Consider the following 12870-nt stretch of genomic DNA (forward strand, 5'->3'; position numbering starts at 1 on the left):
ATATCTACAAGGCCATGTGTGTAAACATGGAACTATCTACACCGCCATCTCTATAAACATGGAAATATCTACACCTCCATCTGTATGAACATGGAAATATCTACACCGCCATCTCTATAAACGTGGAAATATCTACACCGCTCTCTGTATGAACTTGGAAATATCTTCACGGCTATCTGTGTAAAATTGAAATTATCTACACCACTATCTCTATAAACATGGAAATATCTACACTGTTATCTGAATAAACATGAAAATATCTACACCGCTATCTGTATAAAGATGGAAATAACTTCACCGCTATCTGTATAAACATGGAAATATCTACAACGCTGTCTCTATAAACTTGGAAATAACTACACCACTATCTCTATAAACATGGAAATATCTAGACCGCCATCTCTATAAACATGGAAATATCTAAACCACCATCTGTATTAACATGGAAATATCTGTACCGCTGTCTGCATAAACATGGAAATAACTACACCGCCATCTCTATGAATATGCAAATATCTACACGGCCATCTGTACGAACATGGAAATATCTACACCGCCATCTGTATGAACATGTAAATATCTACACCGCCATCTGTATGTACATGGAAATATCTACACTGCTAACTGTATGACCATGGAAATATCTACACCGCTATCTGTATGAACATGGAAATATCTACACCGTTATCTGTATGAACATGGAAATATCTACACCGCTATCTGTATGAACATGGAAATATCTACACCGCTATCTGTACGAAGATGGAAATATCTACACCGCTATCTGTATGAACATGCAAATATCTACACAGCTATGTGTATATCAATGGAAATATCTACACTGCTATCTCTATAAACATGGAAATAACTACACTGCTATCTGTATAAACAGGGAAATATCTACACCGCCATCTCTGTGAACATGGAAATATCTACACCGCCATCTCTGTGAACATGGAAATATCTACACCGCCATCTCTATGAACTTGGAAATATCTACACCGCCATTTGTATGAACATGGAAATATCTACACCACCATCAGTATGAACATGGAAATATCTACACCGCCATCTCTATAAACGTGCAAATATCTACATCGCTATCTGTATGAACTTGGAAATATCCACACTGCTCTCGGTATAAAATTGAAATTATCTACACCACTATCTCTATAAACATGGAAATATCCACACTGCTATCTCTATAAACATGTAAATATCTACACCGCTATCTGTATAAACATGGAAATATCTTCACCGCTATCTGTATAAACATGGAAATATCTACAACGCTGTCTCTATAAACTTGGAAATAAGTACTCCACTATATCTGCAAACATGGAAATATCTAGACCGCCATCTCAATAAACATAGGAATATCTACACCACCATCTGTATAAAAATGGAAATATCTATACCGCTATCTGCATAAACATGGAAATATCTACAAAGCCATCTCTAAGAACATGGAAATACCTACACCGCCATCTGTACGAACATGGAAATATCTATACCGCCAGCTGTATGAACATGTAAAAATCTACACCGCCATCTATATGAACATGGAAATATGTACACCACCATCTGTACGAACATGGACATATCTACACCGCCATCTGTATTAAGATGGAAATATCTACACCGCTATATGTATAAACATGGAAATATCTGGCCAACTATCGGTATAAACATGGAAATATCCGCACCGCTATCTGTATAAACATGGAAATATCTACACCACTATCTGCATAAACATGGAAATATCCACACCGCTATCGGTGTAATTATGGAAATGTCTACACCACTATCTGTGTAAACAGGGAAATATCTACAAGGCCATCTGTGTAAACATGGAACTATCTACACCGCCATCTCTATAAACATGGAAATATCTACACCTCCATCTGTATGAACATGGAAATATCTACACCGCCATCTCTATAAACGTGGAAATATCTACACCGCTCTCTGTATGAACTTGGAAATATCTTCACCGCCATCTCTATAAACGTGGAAATATCTACACCGCTCTCTGTATGAACTTGGAAATATCTTCACGGCTATCTGTGTAAAATTGAAATTATCTACACCACTATCTCTATAAACATGGAAATATCTACACTGTTATCTGTATAAACATGAAAATATCTACTCCGCTATCTGTATAAACATGGAAATAACTTCACCGCTATCTGTATAAACATGGAAATATCTACAACGCTGTCTCTATAAACTTGGAAATAACTACACCACTATCTCTATAAACTTGGAAATATCTAGACCGCCATCTCTATAAACATGGAAATATCTACACCACCATCTGTATTAACATGGAAATATCTATACCGCTGTCTCCATAAACATGGAAATAATTACACCGCCATCTCTATGAACATGCAAATATCTACACGGCCATCTGTACGAACATGGAAATATCTACACCGCCATCTGTATGAACATGTAAATATCTACACCGCCATCTGTATGAACATGGAAATAACTACACCGCTAACTGTATGACCATGGAAATATCTACACCGCTATCTGTATGAACATGGAAATATCTACACCGTTATCTGTATGAACATGGAAATATCTACACCGCTATCTGTATGAACTTGGAAATCTCTACACCGCTATCTGTACGAAGATGGAAATATCTACACCGCTATCTGTATGAACATGCGAATATCTACACAGCTATGTGTATATCAATGGAAATACCTACTCTGCTATCTCTATAAACATGGAAATAACTACACTGCTATCTGTATAAACAGGGAAATATCTACACCGCCTTCTCTGTGAACATGGAAATATCTACACCGCCATCTCTGAGAACATGGAAATATCTACACTGCCATCTCTATGAACATGGAAATATCTACACCGCCATTTGTATGAACATGGAAATATCTACACCGCCATCAGTATGAACATGGAAATATCTACACCGCTAACTGAACATGGAAATATCTACACCGCTATTGGTATGAACATTGAAATATCTACACCGCTATCTGTATGAACATGGAAATAGCTACACCGCTATCTGTATGAACACGGAAATATCTACACCAATATCTGTATGAACATGGAAATATCTACACCGCTATCTGTATGAACATGCAAATATCTACACAGCTATCTGTATATCAATGGAAATATCTACACAGCTATCTCTATAAACAAGGAAATAACTACACTGCTATCAGTATAAACCTGGAAATATCTACACCGCCACCTGTATGAATATGGAAATATCTACACTGCCATCCGAACGAACATGGAAATATCTACACCGCCATCTGTATGAACATGGAAATATCTACACCGCCATCTGTATGAACACGGAAATATCTACACCACTAACTGTATGAACATGGAAATATCTACACCGCTATCTGTATGAACATGGAAATATCTACACCGCTATCTGTATGAACATGGAAATATCTACACCGCTATCTGTATGAACATGGAAATATATACACCGCTATCTGTATGAACATGGAAATATCTACACCGCTATCTGTATGAACATGGAAATATCTACACCGCTATCTGTATGAACATGGGAATATCTACACCGCTATCTGAATGAACATGCAAATATCTACACAGCTACCTGTATATCAATGGAAATATCTACACTGCTATCTCTATAAACATGGAAATAGCTACACTGCTATCTGTATAAACAGGGAAATATCTACACCGCCACCTGTATGAACATGGAAATATCTACACTGCCATCCGTACGAACATGGAAGTATCTACACCGCCATCTGTATGAACATGGAAATATCTACACCGCCATCTGTATGAACATGGAAATATCTACACTGCTAACTGTATGAACATGGAAATATCTTCACCGCTATTGGTATGAACATGGATATATCTACACCGCTATCTGTATGAACATGGAAATATCTACACCGCTATCTGTATGAACATGGAAATATCTACACCACCATCTGAATGAACATGTAAATATCTACACCGGCATCTCTATATCAATGGAAATTTCTACACTGCTATCTCTCTAAACATGGAAATAACTACACCGCTATCTGTATAAACATGGAAATATCTACACCGCCATCTCTATGAACATGGAAATATCTACACCGCCATTTGTATGAACATGGAAATATCTACACTGCCATCTATATGAACATGTAAATATCGACACAGCCATTTGTATGAACATGGAAATATCTACACCGCCATCTGTATGAACATGGAAATATCTTCACCGCCATCTGTATGAACATGGATATATGTACACCGGCATCTGGATGAACATGGAAATATCTACACCGCTATCTGTGGGAACATGGAAATATCTACACAGCTATCTGAATATACATGGAAATATCTACAAAGCTATTTCTTTACACATGGAAATAACTACACGGCTATCTGAATGAACATGGAAATATCTACACCACTTTCTGCATGAACATGGAAATACCTATAACGCTATCTGTATGAACATGGAAATATCTACACCGCTATCTGTATGAACATGGAAATATCTACAGCGTTAACTGTATGAACATGGAAATATCTCCACCGCTATCTGTATGAACATTGAAATATCTACACCGCTATCTGTACGAACATGGAAATATGTACACCGCTATCTGTATGAACATGCAAATATCTACACAGCCATCTGTATATCAATGGAAATACCTACACTGCTATGTCTATAAACATGGAAATAACTACACTGCTATCTGTATAAACAGGGAAATATCTACACCACAACCTGTATGAACATGGAAATATCTGCACTTCCATCCGTAGGAAAATGGAAATATCTACACCGCCATCTGTATGAACATGTAAATATCTACACCGCCATCTGTATGAACATGGAAATATCTGCACCGCTAACTGAACATGGAAATATCTACACCGCTATTGGTATGAACATGGAAATATCTACACCGCTATCTGTATGAACATGGAAATATCTACACCGCTATCTGTATGAACATGGAATTATCTACACCGCCATCTGTATGAACATGGAAATATCTACACCGCCATCTGTACGAACATGAAAATATCTATACCGCCAGCTGTATGAACATGTAAATATCTACACCGCCATCTGTATGAACATGGAAATATCTGCACTACTAACTGTATGAACATGGAAATATCTACACCGGTATCTGTATGAACATGGAAATATCTGCACCACTATCTGTATAAACATGGAAATACCCGCACCGCTATCTGAATAAACATGGAAATATCTACACCGCTATCTGCATAAACATGGAAATATCCGCAACGCTATCTGTATAAACATGGAAATATCTACACCGCTATCTGCATAAAAATGGAAATATCCACACCGCTAACTGTGTAAACATTGAAATGTCTACACCACTATCTGTGTAAACATGGAAATATCTACACCACCATCAGTATGAACATGGAAATATCTACACCGCCATCTCTATAAACGTGGAAATATCTACATCGCTATCTGTATGAACTTGGAAATATCCAAACTGCTCTCGGTATAAAATTGAAATTATCTACACCACTATCTCTATAAACATGGAAATATGTACACTGCTAACTGTATAAACATGGGAATATATACACTGCTATCTGTATAAACATGGAAATATCTAGACCGCCATCTCTATAAACATGGAAATATCTACACAACCATCTGTATAAACATGGAAATATCTATACCGCTATCTGCATAAACATGGAAATATCTACACCGCCATCTCTATGAACATGGAAATATCTACACCGCCATCTGTATGAAGATGGAAATATCTACACCGCCATCCGTATGAACATGTAAATATCTACACCGCCATCTGTATGAACATGGAAATATCTACACCGCTAACTGAATGAATATGGAAATATCTACACCGCTATCTGTATGAACATGGAAATATCTACACCGTTATCTGTATGAACATGGAAATATCTACACCGCTATCTGTATGAACATGGAAATATCTACACCGCTATCTGTATGAACATGGAAATATCTATACCGCTATATGTATGAACATGCAAATATCTACACAGCTATCTGTATATCAATGTAAATATCTACACTGCTATCTCTATAAACATGCAAATTACTACACTGCTATCTGTATAAACATGGAAATAACTACGCCGCCACCAGTATGAACAAGGAAATAACTACACTGCCATCCGTACGAACATGGAAATATCTACACCGCCATCTGTATGAAAATGTAAATATCTACACCGCCATCTGTATGAACATGGATATATCAACAACGCTAACTGTATGGACACGGAAATATCTACACCGCTATTGGTATGAACATGGATATATCTACACCGCATTCTGCATGAACATGGAAATATCTACACCGCTCTCTGTATGAATTTGGAAATATCTACAACGCAATCTCTATGAACATGGAAATATCTGCACCGCTCTCTGTATGAACATGCAAATATCCACACAGCTATCTGTATAAAATTGAAATTATCTGCACCACTATCTCTATAAACATGGAAATAACTACACTGCTATCTGTATAAACATGGAAATATCTAAACCGCCATCTCTATGAACATGGAAATAACTACACCGCCATTTGTATGAACATGGAAATATCTCCACCGCCATCTCTATGAACATGGAAATATCTTCACCGCCATTTGTATGAACCTGGAAATATCTACACCGCCATCTGTATGAACATTGAAATATCTTCACCACCATCTGTATGAACTTGGATATATCTACACCGGAATCTGGATGAACATGGAAATATCTACACCGCTATCTGCATGAACATGGAAATATCTACACAGCTATCTGCATATACATGGAAATATCTACACATATTTCTCTATAAATATGGAAATAACTACAGCGCTATCTCTATAAACTTCGAAATATCTACACCGCCATCTGTATGAACATGGAAATATCTACACCGCCATCTGTACGAACATGGACATATCAACACCGCCATCTGTATTAAGATGGAAATATCTACACCGCTATCTGTGTAAACATGGAAAAATCTGCCTATCTGTATAAACATGGAAATATCCGCACCACAATTAGTATAAACATGGAAATATCTACACCGCTATCTGCATAAACATGGAAATATCCACAACGCTATCTGTGTAAACATGGAAATATATGCACCGCCATCTGTTTAAACATGAAAATATCTACACCGCCATCCCCATAAACTTGGAAATATCTACACCACCATCTCTATAAACATGGAAATACCTATATCGCTATCTGCATAAACATGGAAATATCCACACCACCATCTCTATGAACATGGATATATCTACACCGCCATCTGTATGAACATGGAAATATCTACACCGCCATCTGTATGAACATGGAAATATCTACACCGCCATCTGCATGAACATGGAAATATCTACACCGCTAACTGTATGAACATGGAAATATCTACACTGCCATCTGTATGAACATGGAAATATCAACACCGTCATCTGTATGAACATGGAAATATGTACACCGCTATCTGTATGAACATGGAAATATCTACACCGATATGTGTACGAACATGGAAATATCTACACCGCTATCTGTACGAACATGCAAATACCTACACAGCTATCTGTATATCAATGGAAATATCTACATTGCTATCTCTATAAACATGGAAATATCTACACTGCTATCTGTATAAACATGGAGATATCTACACCGCCACCTGTACGAACATGGAAATATCTACACTGCTATCCGTACGAACTTGGCAATATCTACACCGAAATCTTTATGAACATGTAAATATCTAAACCGCCATCTGTATGAACATGGAAATATCCACACCGCTATTGGTATGAACATGGAAATATCTACACCGTTATCTGTATGAAAATGGAAATACCTACACCGCTATCTGTATGAACATGGAAATATCTAAACCGCTATCTGTATGAACATGGAAATATCTAGAGAGCTATCTGTATGAACATGGAAATATCTACACAGCTATCTGTATGAACATGCAAATATCTACACAGCTATCTGTATATCAATGGAAATATCTACACTGCTATCTCTATAAACATGGAAATAACTACACTGCTATCTGTATAAACATGGAAATATCTACAGTGCCATCTCTATGAACATGGAAATATCTACACCGCCATTTGTATGAAATCGGAAATATCTACACCGGCATCTCTATGAACATGGAAATATCTTCACCGCCATTTGTATGAACATGGAAATATCTACACCGCCATCTGTATGAACATGGAAATATCTTCACCGCCATCTGTATGAACATGGATATATCTACACCGGCATCTAGATGAACATGGAAATATCTACCCCGCTATCTGCATAAACATGGAAATATCTACACAGCTATCTGCATATGCATGGAAATATGTACACAGATTTCACTATAAATATGGAAATAACTGCAGCGCTATCTCTGTAATCTTCGAAATATCTACACCGCCATCTGTATGAACATGGAAATATCTACACCGCCATCTGTACAAACATGGACATATCAACAAAGCCATCTGTATTAAGATGGAAATATCTACACCGCTATGTGTATAAACATGGAAATATCTGCCCAAATATCTGTATAAACACGGAAATATCCGCACCGCTATCTGTATAAACATGGAAATATCTACACCGCTATCTGCATAAACATGGAAATATCCGCACCGCTATCTGTGTAAACATGGAAATGTCTACACCGCTATCTCTGTAAACATGGAAATATCTAAACTGCCATCTGTGTATACATGAAAATATCTACACCGCCATCTCTATAAACATGGAAATATCTACAACGCCACCTGTATGAACATGGAAATATCTACACCGCCATCGCTATAAACGTGGAAATATCTACACTACTGTCTGTATGAACTTGGAAATATCTACACTGCTATCTGTATAAAATTGAAATTATCTACACCACTACCTCTATAAACATGGAAATATCTACACTGTTATCTGTATAAACATGGAAATATCTACATCGCTATCTGCATAAAGATGGAAATACCTACACCGCCATCTCTATGAACATGGAAATATCTACACCGCCATCTGTACGAAGATGGAAATATCTACACCGCCATCTGTATGAACATGGAAATATCTACACCGCCATCTGTATGAACATGGAAATATCTACACCGCTAACTGTATGAACATGGAAATATCTACACCGCTATCTGTATGAACATGGAAATATCTACACAGCTATCTGTACGAACATGGAAATATCTACACCGCTATCTGTAGGAACATGCAAATATCTACACAGCTATCTGTATATCAATAGAAATATCTACACTGCTATCTCTGTAAAAATGGAAATAACTACACTGCTGTCTGTATAAACATGTCAATATCTACACCGCCACCTGTATGAACATGGAAATATCTACACTACCATTCATACGAACATGGAAATATCTACACTGCCATTTGTATGAAAATGTAAATATCTACACCGCCATCTATACGAACATGGAAATATCTACACCGCTAACCGTATGAACATGGAAATATCTACACCGCTCTCTGTATGAACATGGAAATATCTACACCGCTATCTGAATGAACATGGAAATATCTACAATGCTATCTGTATGAACATGGAAATATCTACACCGCTATCTGAATAAACATGGAAATAACTACATTGCTATCTGTATAAACATGGAAATATGTATACCCCCATCTCTATGAACATGGAAATATCTACACCGCCATTTGTATGAACACGGAAATATCTACACCGCCATCTCTATGAAGATGGAAATATCTACACCGCCATTTGTATGAACATGGAAATATCTACACCGCCATCTGTATGAACATGGAAATATCTACACCGTTATCTGTATGAACATCGAAATATCTACACCGCTATCTGTATGAACATGGAAATATCTACACCGCTATCTGTACGAACATGGAAATATCTACACCGCTATCTGTATGAACATGCAAATATCTACAAAGCTATCTGTATATCAATGGAAATATCTACACTGCTATCTCTATAAACGTGGAAATATCTACACTGTTATCTGTATAAACATGGAAATATCTACACCGGCACCTGTATGAACATGGAAATATCTACAATGCCATCCGTACGAACATGGAAATATCTACACCGCCTTCTGTAAGAACATGTAAATATCTACACCGCCATCTGTATGAACATGGAAATATCTACACCGCTAACTGTATGGACATGGAAATATCCACACCGCTATTGGTATGAACATGGAAATATCTACACGGCTATCTGTATGAACATGGAAATATCTACACCGCTATATGTATGAACATAGAAATATCTACCCCGCTATTTGTATGAAGATGGAAATATCTACACTGCTATCTGTAAGAACATGCAAATATCTACCCAGCTAACTGTATAAAATTGAAATTATCTACACCGCTATCTCTATAAACATGAAAATAACTACACTGCTATCTGTATAAACATGGAAATATCTACAACGCCATCTCTATGAACATGGAAATATCTACACTGCCATTTGTATGAACATGGAAACATCTACACCGCCATCTCTATGAACATGGAAATATTTACACCGCCATTTGTATGAACATGGAAATATCTACACCGCCATCTGTATGAACACGTAAATATCTACACCGCCATCTGTATGAACATGGAAATATCTACACTGCTAACTGAACATGGAAATATCTACACCGCTATCTGTATGAACATGGAAATATCTACACCGCTATCTGTATGAACATGGAAATATCTACACCGCTATCTGTATGAACATGGAAATATCTACACCGCTATCTGTATGAACATTGAAATATCTACACCGCTATCTGTATGAACATGGAAATATCTACACCGCTATCTGTATGAACATGGAAATATCTACACCGCTATCTGTATGAACATGCAAATATCTACACCGCTATCTGAATGAACATGCAAATATCTACACAGCTATCTGTATATCAATGGAAATATCTACACTACTATCTCTATAAACATGGAAATATCTACACCGCTATCTGCGTAAACATGGAAATATCCTCACCGCTATCTGTGTAAACATGGAAATGTCTACAACGCTATCTGTGTAAACATGGAAATATCTACACCGCTATCTGTATGAACATGGAAATATCTACACCGCTATCTGTACGAACATGGAAATATCTACACCGCTATCTGTATGAACATGGAAATATCTACACCGCTATCTGTATGAACATGGAAATATCTACACCGCTATCTGTATGAACATGGAAATATCTACACCGCTATCTGTATGAACATGGAAATATCTACACCGCTATCTGTATGAACATGGAAATATCTACACCGCTATCTGAATGAACATGCAAATATCTACACAGCTATCTGTATATCAATGGAAATATCTACACTGCTATCTCTATAAACATGGAAATATCTACACCGCTATCTGCGTAAACATGGAAATATCCTCACCGCTATCTGTGTAAACATGGAAATGTCTACAAGGCTATCTGTGTAAACATGGAAATATCTACACCGCCATCTGTGTAAACATGAAAATGTCTACACCGCCATCTGAATGAACATTGGAATATCTACACCGCTATCTGTATGTCAATGGAAATATCTACACAGCTATCTCTATAAACATGGAAATAACTACACTGCTATCTGTATAAACATGGAAATATCTACACCGCCATCTCTATGAACATGGAAATATCTACATCGCCATTTGTATGAACATGGAAATATCTACACCACCATCTGTATGAACATGGAAATATCTTCACTGCCATCTGTATGAACATGGATATATGTGCACCGGCATCTGGATGAACATGGAAATATCTACACCGATATCTGCATGAACATGGAAATATCTACACAGCTATCTGAATATACATGGAAATATCTACACAGATTTCTCTATGAATATGGAAATAACTACAGCGCTATCTCTATAAACTTTGAAATATATACACCGCCATCTGTATGAACATGGAAATATCTACACCGCCATCTGTACAAATATGGACATATCTACACCGCCATCTGTATTAAGATGGAAATATCTACACCGCTATCTGTATAAACATGGAAATATCTGCCCAACTATCTCTATAAACATGGAAATATCCGCACCACTATCTGTATAAACATGGAAATATCTACACTTCTATCTGCAAAAACATGGAAATATCCACACCGCTATCTGTGTAAACATGGAAATGTCTACACCGCTATCTGTGTAAACATGGAAATATCTACACCGCCATCTGTGTGAACATGAAAATATCTACACAGCCATCCACATAAACATGGAAATATCTACACCGCCATCTGTATGAACATGGAAATATCTACACCGCCATCTCTATAAAGGTGGAAATATCTACACCGCTATCTTTATGAACTTGGAAATATCTACACTGCTCTCTGTATAAAATTGAAATTATCTACACCACTATCTCTATAAACATGGAAATATCTACACTGCTATCTGTATAAACATGGAAATATCTACGACGCTGTCTCTATAAACTTGGAAATAACTACTCCACTATCTCTGTAAACATGGAAATATCTAGACCGTCATCTCTATAAACATAGGAATATCTACACCACCATCTGTATAAAAATGGAAATATCTATAACGCTATCTGCATAAACATGGAAATATCTACAAAGCCATCTCTAAGAACATGGAAATATCTACACCGCCATCTGTACGAACATGGAAATAACTATACCGCCAGCTGTATGAACATGTAAATATCTACACCGCCATCTATAT

This window comes from Gorilla gorilla, chromosome 11 (assembly GCF_029281585.2).
Source record: "Gorilla gorilla gorilla isolate KB3781 chromosome 11, NHGRI_mGorGor1-v2.1_pri, whole genome shotgun sequence".
Taxonomy (NCBI): Eukaryota; Metazoa; Chordata; class Mammalia; order Primates; family Hominidae; genus Gorilla; species Gorilla gorilla.